The 23,450-nt window shown below is 40.9% G+C and overlaps 1 protein-coding gene and 1 long non-coding RNA gene across 7 annotated transcripts in view; both read left to right on the top strand.

The window, feature by feature from the left end:
* The window catches only part of PTPRM (protein tyrosine phosphatase receptor type M), a 779,952-nt gene that overhangs the window by 82,582 nt on the left and 673,920 nt on the right, over positions 1-23,450 (top strand). The window lies entirely within an intron of this gene.
* LOC140634967 (uncharacterized) lies at positions 13,255-17,892 on the top strand. Its single transcript, XR_012032295.1, has 3 exons — positions 13,255-13,335; positions 14,750-14,908; positions 17,351-17,892. It is a non-coding gene; the product is annotated as an uncharacterized lncRNA (long non-coding RNA).

Genomic DNA, 23,450 nt, shown 5'->3' with positions numbered 1-23,450 from the left:
CATTCTTAAGAGAATGAAAAGACAAGCCACATGCTAGGGGAAAATATTTGCAAAACATATATCTGATAAAGGACTCATATCTACAGTATACAAAGAACTCTAAAAACTCAACCATAAGAAAACAAACAATCCAATGAAAAGTGGGAAAAGATCTATCTGAAATGACAGCTCACCATGGAAGATATGAAGATAGAGAATAAGTATATGAAAAGCCACTTGTGCAATATAATATACAATTATGAATTGCAAATTCAAATAGCAGAGATACCATCACATACCTATCAGAATGACTCAGATATAAAATGCTCACAATGCCAAAGGCTATATCAAGGTTGTGGGGCAACAGGGACTCACACATTGCTGGCAGGAATGTAAAATGGTACAACCACTATGGAAGACAGTCTGGCAGTTTCTTACAAAGCTAAACTGAGTCATATCAAATGACTCAGCAGTTGTGCTGCTAGGTATGAGTTGACAACTTATGTCTGTACAAAACTTGTGCACAACTATCATAGCAGCTTCATTCATAATTGCCAAAAACTGGAAGTAACCAAATGTCCTTCAATAGTTGGATGTATTCTGGAGATTGACTGCACAACAAGGTGAATGTACTTAACACTCCTGACCTGTACACTTAAAATTATTAAGATTATAAATTTTATATTATGCATATTTGATCATAATTTAAACCAAGAGAAAAAAAGATCAGTGGTTGCTAGAGGATGGGGAGGGGATGGGGGAGGAATAATTAGGGGGGAGTAAAGTGGATTTTTAGGGCAGTAAAATTGCTGTAATAGTGGATGTATGACATTACACATTTGACAAAACCCACATAACTGTGTAACACAAAACACCTTTTTAAAAAACATTTTATTGATTAATTTGAGAGAGAGAATGAGAGAGATAGCACAAATGGGATGAGGGGCAGAGGGAGAAGCAGACTCCTTGCTGAGCGGGGAGCCCCCAGTGCAGGATTCAATCCCTGGACTCCGAGCGAGATTCTGACCTGAGCCCAAGGCAAATGCTTCATTGATTGAGCCACTCAAGCGCCCCCACAAAGTGAACTCTTACGTTAACTATGTTAATAGTAATGTATCAATATTAGTTCATCAGTTGTAACAAACGTACCATACCAGTGTGAGATGTTAATAACTGGAAAACTAAGGGTGAGGGAGGGAGAGGAAACAGGTAGGTACTTCCTGTCCTTTCTGCTCAATTTATAACCCTAAACCTCAAAAAAATAATGTCTCTTAATTAAAATAAAGCAAAAAAAAAAAAAATCACTTGGGCCTAAAGAACAAAATAGTACAATGGGGCTAGCTTTTGAAATGCACACTGGAAGTAATCTGAGTAAACCAACTACCTGAGATAATTGAATCACCACTATGAGGTATGATTAAATATACTCTCTTCATGTTTCCCTTTGCTGCCTACCCTGTTACCATATTCAGGAATTCACTGGAAAGAGAACAAAGTCCATGCTTTTGAGCCGAAGTGCAACAGAAGAATATAGATGATGAGAATACGTTAACATATGTGAAGAACCTTTTTTGGAGGTGTAGTTCTTTTCTGTGGCCATCTGGTGGTCCGCTTGTTTACAGGTGATTGGATGCTTCTGTGCCCTGTTCTTTGAGAGAATGAGAAGTTTGTTGTTTTCCTGTCTCGTTCTTTAGGGAGAGGATTCCCTTGTGCAAGTAGTTTCCTCTTCTCTCCAACGGACTTGTTCCCCTGGTGGGGGGAGCAGTCAGCTTGTGGGAGCAACACCTTTCCCTTGGAGAGCACCTCGTGGTCTTGCCCCAGCTTGGACTCCTCTGCAGAGAATGTGGACAGTGATAGACTCCCCGTTTTCCTTTCATTTCATTCGGAATCTTTCTGCTTTTTACTGGCCCCACATTTTCAGTCGTGGGGTTGGATTTTAAGCATTTTTAAACCACCTTTTTCTTTGTAAATTCTGCTTATTTTTGGAACAGCTAGGTTTTGTGTGTTATTTCTGCAGCTTTCAATTTCCACTCCCCGTGTTTAATATAAAGTACGTAATGGAGAGGTTTTGTTGTTGTTGTTGTTTTTAAAACCAAGAGTTGACTAGCTGGTTCATGGATTAATTCATAAAATTAGAACTATTTATTGAACAAAAGATTGAGAGGAGATAGTTGTGTCCATGTCCCTGTACCAAATTATCATCCCTTCCCTCCGGTGTGAGCGTTGCCCAAATCGTCGGCAGGGTCTGAAGGCCAAGGTCCTTGTGTGCTGCTATTTCTGGATCTCCCATTGACAGCAGCTAAATTAGAGCGAAGCCCCTAAACTGACAGTTTAGGGCGGGCATGCTATTGCCGTAGGCAGTCGGGGAAGGCAGGCCCCCCCATCCTCCTGACTTAGGACATTCATGCCTCCTGAGGTGGCTTGTCCTTTCTGATGATGGATTGAGGAAGACAGGCAGCACATGGGCAGACAAACACCCCGCCCGGGCATTTGGTGCCATTTAACAGTTTCTTCCTGCTCCTGACATTTTCATTTCCCTCCTTCACCCTGCTCATCACTAACTATTTGCATCCTCCTTTCTTTACGCAGCAGTAATACAGAATGACAGGATACACATACAAGCTCCATTACTCATTTCATATGCTATATTCTAGTCAAATTACACAGTGGGTTTTACATGAGCTGAGCCATGAAAGGGGCATTACGATTTTAATTGTATGCTGGCCTTGTGCAGGGCATCATTCAAGACGGACAGAAATTTTCATGAAACAATCCTGCTCAAAAAGCAGCCATGAAACAAAAAGGTGTTTCATTTATGTTTTGCTCTTGCCAGCATGGGCTTGCGGTGTTTATCAGCAAGCCTCTTTCCCAGGAAAGAACAATGAGGATTTTTAGTCGCATTCCTTTGGGAAGAAGACCCTGATGGCTGCTGTTTATTCTTGAATGCTCTTCTAGGCTGTGGGGTGACTCAAATGCAGCTACACAGAATTTGCCTCTTTATCTCCAGAACGAGTCCTAGGAGGCCTGAATGTCTATTTAAAACTTTTAGACCTTCTTAAGAAAAAAAAGGTAGCTTTGTTTCATAAACATATGTACTTAAAAAGTACATAAGCTTAGTGCAGAGAGTAGCAGAAATGCTCGGTGATTTATGCAGACATTGTCCAGGCATTTCTGCTTCAGACTTGGATTGAATCAATGGGCCTCTCTGCTTCCTATTTTCAACATGCCAGTCACCAGCTGTATTAGAATTGCACACTTACTCTGCTTTGAGTGCTTGCTTTCTCTGCCATGTAAAGACTTTATATATGGGGGGGATGGGGGACAGGTAGGGCCTGAAGTATGACATGACCAACAGAGAAAATGCAGCACACAGTGTCTTACTCATTGTAGGTCCTCAGTGTCTTACTTGGTTGACACAGTGAGTAGCTGAAGGCAGGAGAATGTGCTGTTTGTCTCATGTGAAGCTTTCCTGGTAAGTAGATCGAACAGTGAATGTTTACAGCAGCTGTGTCTTCTTTCTCTTCGGGCCACCTTGCTTTGGTTTCCAGGAATGCTTTCATGTTGGTCACCTCTCTGGCTTCATCTGTTTCCCTTCTCATTCTCTGTGCTTCCGTCACCCTGATGACATTTCTAGTCTTTAATGCTCTAACCCTGTTTCCGTCTCCGGGCCTTTGTACTTCCTGTCTTTCTACTTGAAGCTTTACCTCTAGTTCTTCAATGGGCAAATTTCTCTGTGCAGATCTACATTCAAATGGTAGATGGGGGGTAGTAGCCCCAGTGGCTTAGCGGTTTAGCTCCACCTTCAACCCAGGGCCTGATGCTGGAGATCCAGGATCGAGTCCCGCCTCGGGCTTCCTGCATGGGACCTGCTTCTCCCTCTGCCTGTGTCTCTGCCTTTAACTCTCTCTCTGTCATGAATAAATAAATAAAATCTTGAAAAACAACAACAACAACAAAACAAATGGTAGATGGTTGCTAATGAGGTCCTATTTGGTGACCTTATTTAAGATAGTACGTACACACGCACACATACACACACAAACACACACATACTCCATATCTCCCCTCCTTTGCTTTATTTTCCCCCCGCAGATTCTTTTCCATCATACATACTAAATGTTTATTTAGTTTTGTCTCTTATTTTGTTTGTCTCTTACTAGAATATGAGTCCATGATTTCAGGAATATTTTTGCTCTTTCCTGTCTATGCATTCACTTCTGAATTCTCAGTGTCTAGAACAATGCGTGGCACTGAGGAAATTAGTAAATATTTATTGTCTAAATGAGTACATGGTGGCTATCCCTGACCACCCTATCTACAGCATCCTCTCCCTTGCCTCAGTTCATTTTCTGCCTACAATACAAAGTTGTCTTATTCATTTATTTGTTTCCTTAACTATCAGCTGCCTCTACTTTCTCTAAGTGAAGAGAAAGTTCCAAGTGAGGAAGGGCCTGCATATCTTATTACTTACTTAGCTGACATTCCAGAACCTGCAGTGGTGTTTGGCAGAGAGTAGATGCTCAGTAAATAGTAGTCGGGGCATTGATCGGTTCTTCTTTCTACTCACCATCTTCCCTGTCACATTCATTCTTCACAGAGCAGCCTCACTGAATAATCTCTTTTTCTCATTTGTGACGCATGTCTTTTCTTTCACCTTGGGGTACTCTGTGGATGATGGAAACTCAAGTGTTCAAGTGTGGCTAGATTAGTGGAGAAGGCTGGCACCAAAGAAAAGTGATTTGGTCTTTCCAGACTGGCTTGTTCTCATGGAGAAGCCTTAGATTGTCCCAGAAAGTCAATGATTTTGATTCTTCTGCCTCATTTTAAAGTTTCTGTCATTTTTCCTCATTTGTTGGGGAGTCTTTGGACAGCATGGCTTGAAGAGTTCTCCACCCAGCCTTCTAGAGGGTGCCAGTGGGCCCTGGAAGGTGCTATACTTGCACACAAGAAGGCAGACTACAGAGCACCCATAGAAGGGAAGCTTCTAAGGAGAAGTTCAGGAACCTTTGCAGGGAGGTCCACAGACAAGCAGAATTCTTAATGATTTATTTATTTGAAAGAGAGAGAGAGAACATGAGTGAGAGGGTCAGAGTGAAAAGGAGAGAGAATCTCAAGGAGACTCCCTGCTGAGTGCAGAGCCCTGCATGGGTGCAGCATCACGACTGAGACACTAACCCCAGCCTAAGATCGCAATCTCAGTCAAAACAAAGAGTTGGATTCTGTACCACCCAGGCACCCCAAAACTTCTTAAGCACAACATTAGATCATTCCCTAATATCTGGAGACCTAACCTCAGCAGGTTATACAATTCAGGGAGAGCATGGGCTCCGTCCTCCTCTCAAGAAGAGCCAGCTGGCTTTCCTGATACCACAGTAGAGTCACTTCCTAATGTACCCAAGTTAGCTTAATGGTGAGATGAATCACTGGGGCAACAGTAGAAATCTGTGCAGGAGAACAGGATGGTCTTTGCACTGGACAGAGGGACAAGGAGGCAAAGGGAAAGATCTGCTCAAGAAATCATGGATGCATTTGCAACAGAATTTTATTTTTAAAAAGCTGTTCTTCTTTTCATGAGAAATGAAAAGATGTAGCACCGATGTGACTTTTCGAAGCTCTCATTATAGTGTGGTTCAGTTTCTGAATTCCTCCAAGAGAAAAGAAGACCCGAGATTGGCAGTTGGTTCTGTCTCTTGCATCAGCTGCATCTGTGAGCCATTCATGACGCTCATGTGGGATTCTTGCCAGTGAGTTTGCTGCTCTAAAGATCTTGGCCCGGACTGAGTTCTCAGTAGGGAAAGGTTGGGAAGAGTCCTTGGAAAAGCAGTGACAATGAATGTGCCAAGAATAGAGAGAAATTAGTCTCTTGCCAATTTCCAGGCTCGTAAATGGAAACGTAATCTATAATTGGTCAGAAGTATAGATTTATGTATTTATTTGTTTATTATATGTGTGTATGTATATATATATATATATGTGTGTGTGTGTGTGTGTATATATATATATTTATTTACCCAACCATTCATAAAAATGAAGTCATGATTTGAAATGATCTGGGTGGTCCAGAAAGATCCAGTTGTCCTATGGAAAGGTAAGGCTGTTCCTACTATGGACTTGTAGCTCCTGCTTCATGGAAAACTACTTATACTGTCATCATCTGGTACTCCTTGTAGACTCCTACTGTATACCTTCTTGGTTCTAGTTGGATAAATACCTGACATCTGACAATGAGGGGCAATGTGGTATGGAAAACACTTGAATAATAATCATTACTGTCATTAATGGTTTTGTTCTCACGTGGCCATATAGTTTGCCAAGTATGTTCACATATATAATCTTAATAAAAGATTAATGCTAAAGACCAGTTCTGATTCATGTTTTCACTTCCTTTAATGGCCAGGAATACGTCTTTGCATGTAGTAGACATTTTGTCCATGTTTGCAAAATAAATGCATTCTGCCCTCTGCTCCTCCCTGCAGACTGTGGTTACGGTGGTCACAGGCCAGGACATTATATTCTGCGGGGTAAGCCGATGGTCAGCATGGAGAAGGGCAGTCCTGTCTGCAGAGTGCTCACTCTGTGCCCTCTTCCCGGAACCACCAGGTCACTGATGGCTGGAGGAAGGACCACAGCCTTCCTAAGCACTGGCCATCAGCAGGGATGCACCGCATATTTTCCCAGCTACTTCACCCTCAGTATTTTAAGCTAGTGACATTTTCCTGTACCAGTCACCTGCTTATTTGTAGCCCCATCTAAAGATAAAGTTTCATCAGAATGAGACTTCAGTTCATTGGGCAAGTATTTATTGGACAGCTACTATGTGGGGCACTGTTCTAGGTACTGGAGGTACAGCACTAAAAAAAAACACTCTCAACATCACTGCATGTGTGCACATGTGCGCACGTGTGGTGGGGGCAGGAGTCAGGAGGTAAACAGCCAAGTAAGTGTTCTAGTTAGCTTTTACTGCACAACTGGCCGCCCTCAAGCTCAGTGACTAAAAAGCATAGCAACGTTTCTCTTGCTCAGGAATCAGTGGTTTGGGCAGAAATCCTTGGGGAAAGCTCATCTTGGCTTCATGGGGCCTCCACAGAGGCAATTCACAGTGAAGGCCACAGCAGGCGTATGCACAGTGAACTTCAGAGCCCCTTGTTGGAAGGGCAGCAAAAGGGGCTGTTAAAATATTAAAATTCAGAACATTTGTTCCTCCTTTTTTTAGATTCTTCCTGAACAGGACATGGTGTTTGTTATTTGCTTTGTAATGCTGAGTTCCCTTGGGCTTGGGGAATCATACTGAATAGTGCAACTGCAGGCCTTGCCTTGCCACTCAGCACATGCAGCCCACTGGCTTGCAGCCAGAGGACAGGCACCTTGTGATCTGGCCAGGGGTGGGGGAGGTCAAGGCAGGCCTTTTCCCTTGGGCCCAACACCAAATTGGTAGTGTACTGGTGGCCCTCAAGGGAGTCTAGCCTCCATGCAGGTTGTGCTTGGTACCTGGATTGGGGATGGAAGAGGGCCTGCCCACATCAAGTCACTTGTCATACTCACCATGGCTGCCAGCTCAGGGTGGGGATGGCTCTTGACATGCTGTACCTTGAAATGTTACAGATACCCTCCTTATGTTTGTACCCAGGCCCCTGCCTCGGGTAGAGGAGGCAGAAGTCACTGTGTGATAGTGAGCGGGGGGAGGAGGGCAGTGGTTGGGGGAGTGGATAACTAAGAATGTCCCACAGGTGAAGGACCACAAGGGAGCAAAGGCTTCAAGTCCCCAACTCATGCTCCATTGTCCCATCAAGCTTCACATGCAGAATACAGATTCAAAAGTAAAATTGTTAGGAAGTGCAAGACTGGCCACAGAGCATTAAATCCAAAGTGTAAACCCTTGTGAGTACAAGTCCCTGTGTGACAAAACTGGAGTCCCGTCAAGAGCCTTATGGCCGGAGAAAGTGCTTTCAGGTGACTCACTCTGGTGGTGTACAAGTTGGTGCTGGCTCTCAGCTGGACTGGGTTGATTTTTCTCCATATGAGCCTCTTCATGTGGCTTGGCCTTCCTTGCAGCATGGTGGCTAGGTTCCAAGAACAAGTATCCCAAGAGAGCCAGGCGGAAGCTGCATTGCATTTTATGGCTAGTTTTGGAAATCACATAGAACTACTTCCACCACACTGTTAGTGGAAGCAATCACAAAGGCCCACCCAGGTTCAAGGGGAGAGCATATAGATTCCACCTCTTGATAGGGAAATGGCAGGGTTCTAGAGGAACATGTGGGTCTGGATGTACTGTCAGACCTCTATTTTTAGAAAACAACCTGCCACAGTAAGATAATATATGAGACAGGGAGAAGTGCTGTGGAAACAAAAAAAAAAAAAGTAAGGCAGAGAAAGGCGGAAAAGGAGAGCATTGATGGGGATAGGTGGTTTGTACCATTAAATAGTGTGGCCAGGTAATGCCTCCCTGATCCTTGAAGAAAGTTAGAGATGGAGCCATGCAGATATCTGGGGAAAGAATGTTCCAGACAGAAGAGAAAGCCGGTCTGGAGTGAATTATGAAAGCAGAGAGGCAGAATCAAAGTGAGGGTGGAGGAGAGTAGCAGGAGGGGGGTTCAGAAAGGAAACAGGGACAAATCATTTAAAGTCTTATAGGACACTCTAAGGCTTTTACTTGCACATGGGAAGCCATTGAAGATTTTTGAGCCAATGGTGTCATATGGTCTGACTTATTTTTTTAAAGAATCATTCTGGCTGCTTTTTATAGAATAGATTGTACAGGGACAAAGGTGGAAAAAGAGTGACCCATTAGGAAGCTTTTGAAATATTTAATGCAAGAGTTGATAGATGCTTGGACCAGCTGGAAACAATGGAGGTAATAAGGAGTGATTAGCCTCTGGATATATGTTTATGGGTAGAACCGTAGAATTTGGTGACATTGGATTTCATTAGGAGTAGACAAGGTCAAGAGTGACTCCTTTGTGTTTGGCCCAAATAGGCAGATTGATGGTGTTGCCATTAACTGAGGGTTGAGGGTTGGAAGACCATGGGAGGAATAGGTTTGAAAGAGGAAAGGTGATAGGGAAAATCAAGAGTTTGGCTTGGGCATTTTATTTTATTTATTTTATTTTATTTTATTATTATTTTTTTAATGATAGTCACAGAGAGAGAGAGAGAGAGAGAGAGGCAGAGACACAGGCAGAGGGAGAAGCAGGCTCCATGCAGGGAGCCCGACGTGGGATTCGATCCCGGGTCTCCAGGATCGCGCCCTGGGCCAAAGGCAGGCGCCCAGCCGCTGCGCCACCCAGGGATCCCTGGCTTGGGCATTTTAAATTTGAGGTGTCAAATAGATATTTAAGTGGGGTCGCTGAGTATGCAATTACACCTATAGGCTGATGTCTGTGGGAGGGGTCTAGGTTAGACATAAAAAACTTTGTAGTTCCACCAAGACAGCAATAAGAGAGTGAATATTTCCTGGCAAGAGTCCCCTCATGCATGTAGCTACTTTGACATTGAGGTGAGCATTCTTTTTATTTTTAGACTGATGAATAAGTAGATGCTATTATCACATTTCCTCATCCTGTATGTTTGGATAGAACACACTTTCATTCAGGCAACCAGTTTTCCTTTTAAGGGTTTTTGGTGTTCCCATGTGTGTATACATATGCATTACATTCTAGAAATCTCAGCCAATGAGTTTTCCTTTGAGATATTGGCCATTTATGGTTTATTATAGCTGATCTAGATTCTAAGATGTTCAGATTTTCATTTAAATAGGTATTTGTTTGCATTTTATATACTAACTTGTACATTTGATCAGACATAGTATGTAGACATAGATCAGCTCCAGCCTTAATAGTGTTTCCGAGATGAGAGATCAAATTATCCCTCCTGCTGTCTCCAGGCAATCTGCATCTTTTTGAAGGTATTATAATTTAAAAGAGCATTTAAATTAGAATCTTTGTAGCTTTTCCTTGAATGTGTATGCTTAACCTACCTATACTTGAATCAGGGTTTTATAGAGCAGATTTATTTAACTTTTGTTAATATTCTGTGAATATAGATGAGAAATATGCTATTAGATTGAAACAACAAGATTAATTGTTTGATGGAAACACGGTGTGTTTTGATCTTAGGAGAAAGACATGCCATAAGACATTTCAAATATATATCATTAAGATACATTTCACTAAATAAAGAATATTTTGATAAAAAAAAAGTGTTACGAGGCTAAACTATTAATGCAAGTTTTGGTTAAAAAAAATTTATTCCTGGATTCAGCATCCCCTTTCTCTCTTTTCCACCCTTTGCCCTTTAATCCTCTGTATATATTCCCTTCCTTTCCCTTGATTTCTCTCTTTCCTTCCCTTTCTTTGGCTTCTGTTCCCTTCCCTTCCCAGGACAAAGATTGTTGCTTGTGCGGGGGAAATTGTAAAGTAGGTGGAAAGGAAATCCCAAGTTAGACCAATAATACTGCTCATATCTGTATTACCTCGGCCTTCCCCTGTCACTACCTGGACACAGAGTAAAGTTACCAGGGTGTTCTTGCTAGGGTAAACACTGGGGCAGCCTTGTGCTTTGGTCAATAATTCTATTTTAGTTTAATTAATGGAAAGGCTCCAATGCCCACATAATCTTCACAACACTTTGTCCCAGCCCTCAGAGCTGTCATACAGATTTAATTCCATCTCCTGTAGCCGAGTCTTCTGGACACTCAGCAGATGGTTTTTCCCTGGTCCTATACTCTTCCACTTTATATCTCAGGAATACAGTCTTTATATCCCTGGTATTTTGAGCTACGCCTTCTTGTCTTTGTTTATCTTTCTCAACTAACTTTCTCCCGACTATTCCACTATAAAAATTTTGCATAGTAGTTTACTTAATATGGGTAAATTGTATTGTATTTGGAGATTTCAAGGCAATTGGTAGACTTTGAGGGACTGGATGTTGGGGGAAGTAGGTGAGAAGGTATTCAGAGCAAGTCAAAAGCCAGGGACTAATTATTTTATTTTAGGCATGGCCTGAGAGGCTCATAGAGAAAGAGTGTCTGCAGGTCCGGGCCACAGTTCAGGTGCACACTAATTGTTTTGCATTGAAGCACATTTTCAGTAAATAATACCAGGGCCAACTCTATTAATATGCTCAGCGGAGAGAAAATTAAGCAGTTGCTTGACTGATAATGATGCTGAACACTTTCAGGTGTTAGAATTTCATTAAGACTATGTGTTGTCTTTTACCATACCATTTACATTTTGTGTTGGGTATTTCAAATTAATCATGAGCATAATTAATAGTTGTCGTAATTAGATTACCATTTTGTGATGATCTGCAACATACCAGAGAGTGTGAAGAAGAAAAATGAGGAGGACCACTCAAGGTTCTTTGCAGTGGGAGACTTATCTAAACAGGTCACCTCTGAGGATTAATGCACTAGTGCTTCATTCCGCATTGGCTTTTTTGTAACAGCTAAAAATGGAGACAGTTTTAATGGGAAGTGGAACTCTCTGAGGGCCTTTCGTCCCAAGCCACCATGACTGAATTGTTTTAGGAGGACATTATTATAACAATGGTTCTAGTGGAAGTATAGGTTACTTTTGATAACCATAGAGAAGCCAGGGAACAAATATATAGTTTTACATTACTTAAAAGTTTAATTGAGTTAAGGATTAGTATTCATAATCTAACAAAAAAAAAAGAAGTTTAGTACTTTAGAACTTAAATGAATTCTTGAACATATTTCAGACAGAATTTTTTTTTTTTTTTACCTCAGGAAAGGCTTGACGAGATTAAAATACCAGACAGAAAATTTTTAAAAAGCTTTTGGAATAGCTCTTATTAACCTGAAGAGACACTTAGTTAACTATCCATAGGCTAAAAGGAGAAGGACATTTGCATGGAAGTCACTTTTCAGCCATGGTTTACCCTAGAATGATTTCAAATGATTGTATAATGAGGGCAAAAAGTTGCAGGGCTACATATAAACTGCATGCTACTTAATAAATTATTCATGTTAGCCCAAAGGTATAATTATTCAGTGAAATGAGAACTAAGAAAATTAGTTCTGTATTAATGTTTGTTTATACAGATAATTTTTTTTCTTTACATGGTCACATTTTCCTGCTAGAGGTAATCTAAAGGCAATCCACATAAAATGTTAAATCAGGTTGGAATTCCCAGGGTCAGTTGTGTTCCATCTTTTTCTCTTTCTGCTGTTATAGTTTGTTTGTTTCTAGAGAAAATTTTTCTTTCATAAAAAAGAGAAAGGCAAACTCCCTTAAAGCAGTCCTTTTTTAAAAGGAAAGGAGCAGGGACACTTGGAAGTTCAGTCGATTGAGCATCTGATTCTTGTTTTGGGTCCAAGTCATGGTCTTGTGGTTGTGAGATTGAGCCCTGCGTGGGGCTCTGTGCCCAGTGCAGAATTTGCTTGAGACTCTCTCTCCCTCTCCCTCTGCTCCTCTCCTGCTCTCTCTCTCTTTCTCTCTTGCAAATAAATAAATAAATACATACATACATACATACATACATACATACATAAATAAAATCCTCAAAAAAACATAAAAGGAGGGAGCAGCTAGATATTTTACCACAAGCATGCCTGAAGACATTCTGAATGCCTTCCATACCAGCTCTTTAGTGCAGAGTCAGAAGGACACCATTTTGTGTCTTGGCCAAGACAGGCTTTGCCTAACATCTCCCACTTTACCACTCATAGCCTCTTTTCCCACAGACCAGATCAGAAACCATGACTGTTATTTTTCTTTGTCTTGTTATTTAGCTTCCAGTTGTGACAATATTAAACACATTTTTGAATAGTCTCTGCTTCTACCCTTAACTCCTGGAGTATCTAGAACAACAGATAAGATGATGAGTTCAAAGAACACTCAGAGCAAATCATTCTTCTGCTTAAACCCTTCCAGCAGATTGTTGGCTCAGAGTGAAAACTGAAGTCCTCCCAATGGCCCATGAATCCTGCCTGGTCTGGCCCTTAGCTCTGTGGCCTGTGACTCAGCCTCCCACCCAGCTGACTGCTGCCATACTGACCTCCTTTCTGTGCGTGGACCATGTCCGCCCTGCTTCCCATATAGCTGCCTCCAGCCCCGTCCCCAGATGCCATCTCTGGGGCTTTTTATAAACCCCACCTTCTCAACCACCCATATAACTATAATACCCTCAGCCCTAGGCTTTCCCTGCTTTTACCCCACACTGTGTCTTTTCTGCTTACCATTCATTACCTCCTAGAATACTGTGTAATTCACCTATTATGTTCTTTGTTTATTTTCTGTCTACTTGCTTGAACAGATGATCGATCACCGTCTCTTTGTTCATTGGTGTATGCCAGGTGCCTCAGAACAATGCCTGGCACATAATAGGAGCTCTGTAAGTATATGTTAAATGAATGAATGTATGTATTTCATGACACTCTTCCATGAAATGCTACATCTGCTGCCCCCAAGGTGTATTAGAGACTGCCCAGGTGCCATGTGGTGAATGCTCCATGACCAACAGTTTCCAGTTGTGGAAATCTAGGGAAGCCAGGGCAGGAAGGTACAAAGCAATGGAAGCAGTGGAGAGCTTAAGTGAGCTTAGGGCTAGAGTTTAGCACAGTCATACGACCCATTTCCCCAACTCTTTGTGGTGACCATTTCCATAGAAAGAAGACCTCTGTTTGGTGGCAGTGATCTAGGATGAGAACCACACGTGTGGTATGGGTATTGCGAGGATGGCCTGATTTGGGCTGATATCCTGCTTGCATTCAACTGTGAAGTGAAGGACATTTTTGGAAGAGTTAAATGTCAGAGATCAGGCTAAAGGCAAGGAGTTGAATCTTTTGTTTCAGTAGCCTTCTTGATGGACAGCTATGCTGTTTCCTACCCCTGCAACACATACAGGAGAGTTAGGGAGACCATGCATGTCATCTTATAGCTTCATTTAATCTAGTGGATGGTTGAATTGCCTCAGACTATTTCAAATCACTGTAAAAACCACACTGTCCAGTAGAAATATCATGTGAACTGTAATTATAACATTTTCTAGTAGCTACGTTTAAAAAAGTAAAAAGTTTAATGTATTTTAATTATATATTTTGATATATTTTATTTAACCTGAATATCCAAAATATTATCATTTGAATCTGCCATCAATATAAAATTAAATAATGAGATATTTTACTTTCTTTAGCTAAGCTTTCAAAACTTGGTATTTTATTTTTTATACTTACATCTCAACTTGGACTAGCCACCTTTCAGTACTCAATAGCCATATGTGGCTGAGGGCTATTATATTGGACAGTGCAGATATAAAGAGTATATGATGAGATATAAAACTTACTATTTATAGATTCTTACCCTTCCACTTTCTCTTTAAAAAAGTTTGCTTTGATTCAAAGTATATTTTCAGTCCATAAATTATGTTTCAGCATGCTTGATGTTATAAAGTCAGACTGAAACACAGGAAGAAAATGTGTATTTCTCTATAGCTGATCATGAATGTAGTTATTAGCAATTGTACAATTAGCAATTGTATTTCACCTTAATTGGTGAATCAAGTAGCAAAGATATATCTTTGAATAGATATAGATATCTATAGATGTAGAGGCAGAGAAAATAAGTGGGGACTATAAAAACATTCATGCAGCAGTGTGATATGTTTCTGTTTTGGTACTTGAGACTTTGTGGAGGTCTGCCTGAAGAATTGGTGTACTATTTGCTCTTTTGTATTTTGCAATATGATTATCATTTCAAAACTGAGATGAAACTTACATAGAGCCGTTATGTCTTGGATCTCTTCCAAGGTATTTTAGCTATTAAGGACCCCGAATGAATTCTGAAGATTATATTCTAAGGATGCTTTGTGGTATGGTAAGCAACTTGATTGGCTATGAAAAATGATGGGAAGTTGTAACACATGCTGAGAATCCTACAGCATTGTCTTGATAAAGATGGTGAACAAGGTAGGTCTTCCATCGGGAATAATACCCTACATATTTGCTCTCAATCTTCTGAGCGACCTTTAGATTTAAAACAACAAAAATATGTTGCTTAGATGTTAAAATGAAACAGGACATTTTTAATGTTGGAATGGGTCTTAGCTCTCTTTTACATCATCAGGTCTTCTAGTTTATTCACTTCTGTAATCACTTTGCCCCTCCTTGTCGTGTTTGCCCCTCCCCACCAACGATTTGGAGAGACAGATAATTATATACACACCAGCTAAATGTCTGGTAAAATATCTGGGCAAAACTGATTTGACTTGTGTGGAACTGAATTTAAAAACACTTGATGGAACATTGCTTCAGTCTCTGAACACTTGTCAGGTTACATTTCTTGCTTTGCCTCCATTAGCACGACATGTGGTTTGGTCCTGAGAGACGCTTTGCCCAGACTTCCTCCCCCCTCCGACCCCTACCCGTTCCAACTACATAACTTGCTTCCAAGGGGTCATAATCTATCAGCTCTTCATTTTGTCACTCTTAACTAGAAAAATATATATAATAACCTGTCCAAATGTTTTATGCCTAGGTAACCATCTTTTTATGAAGTTAATGTTTATATTATGGAATAGAGGAATGTTTCAGTATTGTGTAAGTGGAAGATATAATAATATGGAATACGTATTATTATTTTTGAAGTATTCTGCCAAAAGAAAGTAATCAATTTAGAGAAAATCAGTGATCATTTCTAAGTCAATGTTATATAACTGGCCATTGTACTTGATTGTGATTTTACATTTGAGGTTCTGCTAGCTGAGTGGAAGAGAAAGCAGGGCTTTTAAAAGCCCAAATAGGGGGATCCCTGGGTGGCTCAGCGGCTTAGTGCCACCTTCAGTTCAGGGAATGATTCTGGGGTCCCCGGATTGAGTCCCACGTCGGGCTCCCTGCATGGAGCCTGCTTCTCCCTCTGCCTGTGTCTCTGCCTCTCTCTGTGTGTCTCTCATGAATAAATAAATAATATCTTTAAAAGCCCAAATAGCTGATCTAGTTTAATTTTGTCATGATTTACAAAAGAAACAAATAAATAAAAAAACTTACGACATAAATGGTGACAACCTTAGAATTTTATATTGGCTAGTATACCAAAGTACACAAGTGATGGGAGATGGTTAAAGCTGGATTCACACTTAGCAGAGTGAAGAGAGAAAGGTGGTTGTCTTTGATCATCACTCTTAACTTTTAGATGTAATTTCTCAGGGAAGAGCCTACCCTTCTCAAAGCACTCAGCCTGAATTTATTCAGGATCAAGTTAAATGAAAGTTAATTCCTGGCATTGGTAAGGTTTATAATCTTCCAAGCATGTCTTTCAAGAACCCATTTTAAAAAATGGAGTTTAAGCTCAACAAGCATTGGAATCAATGGTCACTGAAATGGGGAGCCTTTTCTCATTGAGATTGTTAATAAGTAGAAAGCAAAATATATATTTATCACTTACATACAATGTAACATAGTAAAATATGTTGTCTTTTAGGAATGAGTCCAGTCTGGAAATATTCAGAATAGCAAATTGAAGCCTAAGTGATTCTTTTGTAATTTAATCAACTTAATAAGACTTTTTGGATAGTTAGCATTTGGTTGGCTTCCCCCCAAAAGGGGGGGTGTTGGCCTTAGTTTAAACTGTTTAAAAATTAAACAGAGACGTAGTTAAAGATGGTGGAGCAAAGGAATTTTTATTCCACTTTTCTGCCTGAAGCTCCCAAAAGGAACAAAGAGAATGAAAAATAAAGAAGAAAATCCTGTCTCCTGTTAAGTAGCTATACCTCAGATCACAAACTACAAGGAATATCTGCCAAATACAGTAAAATTTGAACCAAAGAAGAGAGGATGCTCTGAGCTTACACAGTCCTCAAATTTGGGGCAGGATGCAGATTTCTCAAGCAGTCGGGCCTATAAAAATTAAATGGCTTCCCTAAAATGATACGATGGGGGAGGAGGACTCTTTCTATAGCAGCTATGTTGGAGCTGATAGAGCAGAAGAGTCACTGGGTAGCATTGGACAGGTTGTGCCCTAAGCAACTCTAGGGACTCCATTAACATCAAAGTCTATGTGAATGGAGTTCCCTGGAGTGAGTGCCCAATTTGTGTGCCTGTGTTGGCCACCATGGTGACCACATGCGACTTAAATGAGTAGTATCCCAGAAATATGGGACTGCTCCAAATGAGGCTGGGAGAGAGGTCAGGTAGTGGTGGTCATGAGATGACCACACAGAGAGCCTGTAATATGAAGAACTTCTTTCTAATGACTTTGCATAAGCTGAGAGAGTCACACCGAAAACTCCAGTGTGAAGTACTCCCAGGGTACAAAGAGGTGGAGAGAATGTTGGAATTAATTCCTTTCTGGATTTGAAGCTTGCAAGTCTACTCTCTTACTATTTGGTACATGTCTGATTGTCTCCATTCCAGCATGGATACCTTCTGGTAAATACCACACCTTGGCAGAGAGAGTGCAAACTCAGAGAAGAAAGGACCACAGACAAAAGGTAGAGGAAGAATGTATATCAGAAGACAAAATATCTCATAAACAGAAGACAAATTTTGACTCCGTTCTTCATGGTCTCCAAGGAAGAATAATAGCTGGGTTTTCTACAAAACAAACAAACAAAAAGTTTAAAGAAAAGATACCTAGGGTGAAAGAAGACAGAAGAGAGAGAAAAGCTGAGCCAATCAATCATGGTTAAGAGATGAGAGAGAAAAATAAAACCATTTTAAAGATGAAAGCCACATGAGAAGCCACAAACAATAATAAACACAAGTAAAAACAAGGGATATACCAGTCAGATTTGAGAGCCTCCTACAAAAAAAAAATAATCTGATAGAAATGATTTCTCTGAAGAGGATGCATTGAAAGACAAAAGATTATCACGTATTTGCTTGGTTTTTTGAAAGTAAGAGAGTAAGAGATGGGAACAAAAAGTATTCAAAGGCATAGTAGAAGATGATGTTACTGATAAAGAAAGATTGTTATGTGGAAGTTGGAAGGGCACACTGTTTACTAGAAAAAAAACTCTAGGAAGTAGGAATTAGACAAAATATATTGCTGAGTGGTCAAGGGCGCTAAGGGAAGCAGGACTGGGGAGTCCACTGGTGTTGGCAATAGGGTCACTGCTGGCTGTTGTGAAAGCTGTACGAGGAGGACAGTAGGGCAGACGCTGGAATAAACTGGGTAGAGAAGTGAGTCGAGGTGAGGAGGTGAAAAGAGCATAGACAAATCATCTAAGAAATTTCATCATGAAGGAAACGAAGGGTTATGGATGTACCTACAGAGGGACATGAGATTTAGAGAGGGTATGTTTTTAAGATGGGAGAAACTTGCACGTACTTAAACATTCTTAGAAGACAGAGGAAAGCAGTGCTCAGCTTTATCTGTGCACCGGAGGCACCTGGAATCTTCTAAAAAACACATTTTTTTCCCCTTAAAAACATGATGTTGGGCCCCACCCACAAAGGCTCCCCTGCCATTGGTAATGGATGTGGTTGGTGCTGGGATTTTTAAAAGCTGCCCAGATGATTCTAAGGACTGGCTGAATTTGAAAACCATTTTCAGGAAAGTTGAAACCGCATCCCAAGAAGATGAGTGGTAAACTGATCCTACGCTTGATGGAGGGATTATCCCAAAATTAGAGTAGGATTTCCTCTTCCATTGTGGCTGCAGGAAGTGGTGGGAACACTTTCAGACAGATGGGAGCTAAAGGGATTTCTGCTCTGGCTTCTGTTTTCTCTGTGAAGGTGCAGAAGGTAGAAGAATGTGCTGGGAGGAAGATGGGAAGGTCTGGAGAGGAGGAGCAAATGTGCAGCAGTTTTATGGGGAATGAAGGAGAACACCAGGGAGGAACCCAGAGGCTGGGCGGGCAGTGTTGAGAGGCTGAAGTTCAAGGTCATAGTTTCATAGAGGCAGTTCCTTGTCCTTCCTAGGTGTAAATAAAGCATGACACAAATGAGAGAGCAGTCAGTTTTCCAGTGAAGAGTAGAGAAGTTAGTTACTCCTGAGGTACTCTAATTTTGTCCATAAGACAGAGAATCGACGCTGGTGGAAGTAAAATAAATAAAAATAACACATTAGATTAAATTCTGTCTTAATCTCCTTTGGCGAGGCTCTGCGTTGTTTCTGTGAATACTGCAGAAATGAAGCCAGACACTATCATTTTGCTCAGTTAAATGGAAAGAAATGACTTTTAGTCCTACTGGTTCAAAAACACAAGTAGTAAGTGCTCAAGGCCCTAACTCTTTCCCTAGGGTGACGTGTATGTTCTAGAACTAGTATGAGGTTTGCAGTAGAGAGCGTGTTGGCACCATAGTAATTAAGTGTTGAAACAATGTGTGCACTCAGGCTGCATCTAGAAATATATTTTAGTCAACTTGGCAGGAGACATAAACTCAATCAGTTTTAATAAAACAATCCTGCTTTGTAAATATCACAAATAGAAAGTTACTCTTTTTGTTAGGTCTTGCTGGCAGGGTCCTGGGAGTAGAGATTTTAGTTTTTTAGCTTCAGGCCTCCGTTCTTTTAGTGCCTTTTCAGTTGCACAGATAGTTTGCATTTTAAATCATCTCACATAACTTGCCAGAAGCTGTCCTTGATGCTGAGGACATTGTGACATTTTCAAGGAAGGCTGAAAAGCCCTGGATGCAAGAGAGCCCTCATCCATGGGGCACACCGAAAGCACACCAGAGCTGACTTCCACGAAGAGCCCATGCAGAGACTGTGCAGTGAGAAGAAAATAAATACATGCATAAAAATTAAATCCAACCCATACAGCCTGAAACGTCTCTGGATGTTTACTGATGTCACAACTTCTTTTCATTCCAGTGGCGAGGACAGAATGAACATTGATTGTTGCTTGAACATGTTTTCAGAGCAATTTCCTGATCCTCTTATCACTTGGTAAAGAATACGGGTACTGTGTACCCCATGTCTGACCCTTCTCCACACACTGACTTTTGCAGATAACTAGCATGACACAAAACTTGGCGGGTGATGGAAAAAAAATTGTTTACTCTCACATTCACTACATTTTTTTAAATTGTGAAATTAACTGTGGCACTCTGCTAGGCATCAAGGGATGAAGACATAATTCAGACTTGGCCTCTTGTTCTCAAAAAGTGTCGTCGAGGCTTCTAGAAGTCCAGGGAAGCAAAGACATTTTCTTTGGCTTACTTTTTCATTCTTGGCTATTCGAATACAGAAATCATTTATTGTTGTGATGTTTGGAAAAATTATTTTGTCTCCTATCTTCTTTAGTGACAGGTTAGTAGACAGATAACTTCTTGGTCATCTCAGAGCCTTGGCGTTAAAAAAAAGAAAAGTTTGTGCCTCCTCATGAGTTCCACCTATGGGGGCAGAGCCTTCCCTCTGTCCAGTGTTTTGGTGAGCTTGAACTTCATATCTCATCCTTGTGCATTAGCCCGATTTATACTGTCTCTAGCTTGCAAAGGTCCACTGTAGAGGATTAATATGTAGCCAACATCAGCGTCACTGACTTTTGTATCTAAAGTACCATCCTTTCACCCCTCATGAAAATTTTATGTCTCAAAATAGTTGGTTGATGTCCCATCTGGGCAAGTTTTCCATCAGCTGGAGGGTGATTCTAGTCCAGTGTGTGTGTGAATTTTAGAAGATAGCCCCCCCACCCCCGCAATCTAAAGATTTAACTGCACAATTCTTACTGACAAGCGTTCTATTGATTTGAGTGTGGCTGATTATTTAAAAACTAAAACAATATGAACAAGATGATTTTTGTTAAGTCCTGAGAATATGAAAATATTTTTAAAAGTACTCTTTTAGTTCTTTGACAGGCACTTGTAAGTCTTTGAACTGATACTGTTTTTTTGTGCTTGGCACAGTTTTGCCTATGAATTCCTGATAAGCCAAGTCTAGGGACAGATGTCAAAATTATTCGGGAATTTAATTTGGGATTTAAGGAGTGGCATTTTCTCTTTACCTAAAATGCTGACACTTTCTAGACAGACTACATTGAGTGTCCTACTCATCCCGTTTTTCCAAATATTTTTCTCTTTCCAGTTTGATAAACCAGTTGTGTAAAACCCACATGTTGTTTTTAGAATTGCCCCGAAGCAGCCAATGATTACACATTTCTTACAGTTTGTAAAACCCCACCAGATTCTTCCCTGAAGACAGGCTTTTGGAATTGTTTGGAAGTTAATAAGTGCATTGTGTAAAAGAACTACTTTACTTTTTCGTAGTAACGTTGGATTCTTGGAACCAAAAATGACAAGTGGTTACTGGCTTTAATGGCTGTATGGTTTAGCAAATACAGCAGAACAGTTAAGTTTTACTATCTAGACATAGAGATGGAATCCACCAGAACTTACCCCTCTTATTTTGAACAAGAGAAGCAGATGGACCACAGTTGAAAAGGGAGTTGGTGAGAGGCACCATCCTTGGAAGGCCTTTCTCTCTCTGGTTGATTAATATCTCACTGCCCCCACTCCCAAACATGAATTCCATTAAGACAGAGGCTGCTCTGTTTCTGATCATCATGTGGCAGAGTTCCTGGCACATGTTCCTTGGCCCGTTTCTTGGAGTAAAACCCAAAGTCTTCCCCTGTGTGAACAGGCCCCCTGCCTCCCTCGTGCTTACTCCTTGAGTACCATGCTCTTCCTTTGGAGCCCTTTGCAGTGATTTCTCCTACCTGAAATGCTCTGCTCTCCATCCCTTGGATCTCTGCTCAAACACTACGTTTTCAGCAGACAGCCTCTCCTTTGCTGCCCCGCCTACCATTCTCTTGTGGTGTATTCAACAAACTTCTATCTTCTTTAAAAACAAAAAGCAAACAAACAAAAAACTACCTTTTCAGAGAGGACAGCCCCACCTTCCATATGAAACAGAACAGTTCCCACTACTTTCAACCCACATTCCCTATGCCCTACCCTGACTTATTTTTCTCTGTGGGCTTATCACCTAACCTATTACATATCTATTTCTTTATTGTGTGTCCAGCCCAAGCAGAATGTGACCTCCACAAAGACAGGGTGTATGCGTATGTACTTGGTTATTACCAGAAGGAATGAACAAAGAAGGCAAGGTGCTCAGTGTGTATTTGGGGATGAACAAATGAGTGAGGAAGATGTGATTTTTCTAGCACCTAGGTGAGGAAGGGCTTCAGACATCATCTTTTAGCAAGTAGGTAGTCATTATACTGGATGAGGGAGGGCACCCATACCTACAAAGGGGACATCTTGAGGAAAAGGGGTGGTTAGCCAGTCATGGCTCAAGGGTCATGGGTAGGGTGGCTATATGTCTCTTTTTTTCTTAGAGTAGTCTTGACATACATCTTTTTTTTCCAGCTTAATATTTAATGGCACCCTTTTTCATCCTTAAAAGTTTCCCTGGTTGGATTATAAGATACACAGATGTTCCCCCAAGTTATGGTGGTTCCACTTAAACGATTTTTTGACTTTATGATGGTGTGAAAGTGATACATATTTAGTAGAAACTATACTTTGAATTTGGAATTTTGATATTTTCCCAGGCTAGCAGTATGCAGTGAAGTATTTTCGTGATGCTGGGCAGTGACAGGGAGTCTCAGCTCCCAGTCAGCCATGCTATCATGAGGATAAACAACTGACATACCTACACTATTCTGTACACGTACATTCATTCTGTTCATCACTTTCAGTAGAGTGTTCGATCAACTACATGAGATATTCAGCTCTTTATTATAAGATAGATTTTGTGTCAGATAATTTCGCCCAACTCTAGGCTAACGTAGGTGTTCTGAGCATGGTTAAAGTAGGTGAGGCTGAGCTATGATGTTCAGTAGGTTGAGTGTATTACATGCATTTTTGACTGATGCTATTTTCAACTAAAAATGGGTTTATTGGGATGCTAGCACATCACAGATCAAGAAAAATCTCACGGTCATCCTACTTAAGAGATTTGATTGCATCCAGGGATGCTGTTCTGTGTGTGAGAACTCAAAGCCGGAAGCAGTAAGAGAAGCGACTTTTGGGACACAAGCATGTTTCATCCTTGACTGAATAGGGCCTCAGGGGAGTGAGAAGGTCTTCCCTCAAAGAACCACTGAGCATGTGCAGCTCTGGACCAGCAAGCACTATCACATCATCTGTCAGGTCCTGTGGAAGGAGACTCAGCAGTGACTCAAGAACAATACTGATCTAAGGTGATTCCAACTGTCCACATGATCCATGCAAGCCAACTGCCCCCATCCCTTTCACTTCCCCTGATCCTGCAAGCCCTCACCCAGGCTAGCTTCAGCTCTGGGGGTCTGGGACAATTTGGTGGTGGTAGTAACCTACTTATAGGAAGCTTGTGCCGTTAAATTTAGGAACTAACAGGGCATGACGAGAAGTACATCGTGAGTGTGGGGAATGGTCAGTATCGGACAGTTATTTAAGAAGAAGATCACATGGGCTATATTTTTATAGGTAGCAGTTAATAGTTAACTCAAACATTATATCTGTGTATGTTCATATATAGTAGATAAAGTATGTCAGTCTAAACTTTATCCTATACTTTTCAATT

This window comes from Canis lupus, chromosome 6 (genome assembly GCF_048164855.1).
Source record: "Canis lupus baileyi chromosome 6, mCanLup2.hap1, whole genome shotgun sequence".
Taxonomy (NCBI): domain Eukaryota; kingdom Metazoa; phylum Chordata; class Mammalia; order Carnivora; family Canidae; genus Canis; species Canis lupus.
The sequence above is the reverse complement of the archived record's forward strand: the minus strand, read 5'-3'. Positions and strand labels throughout refer to the sequence as shown.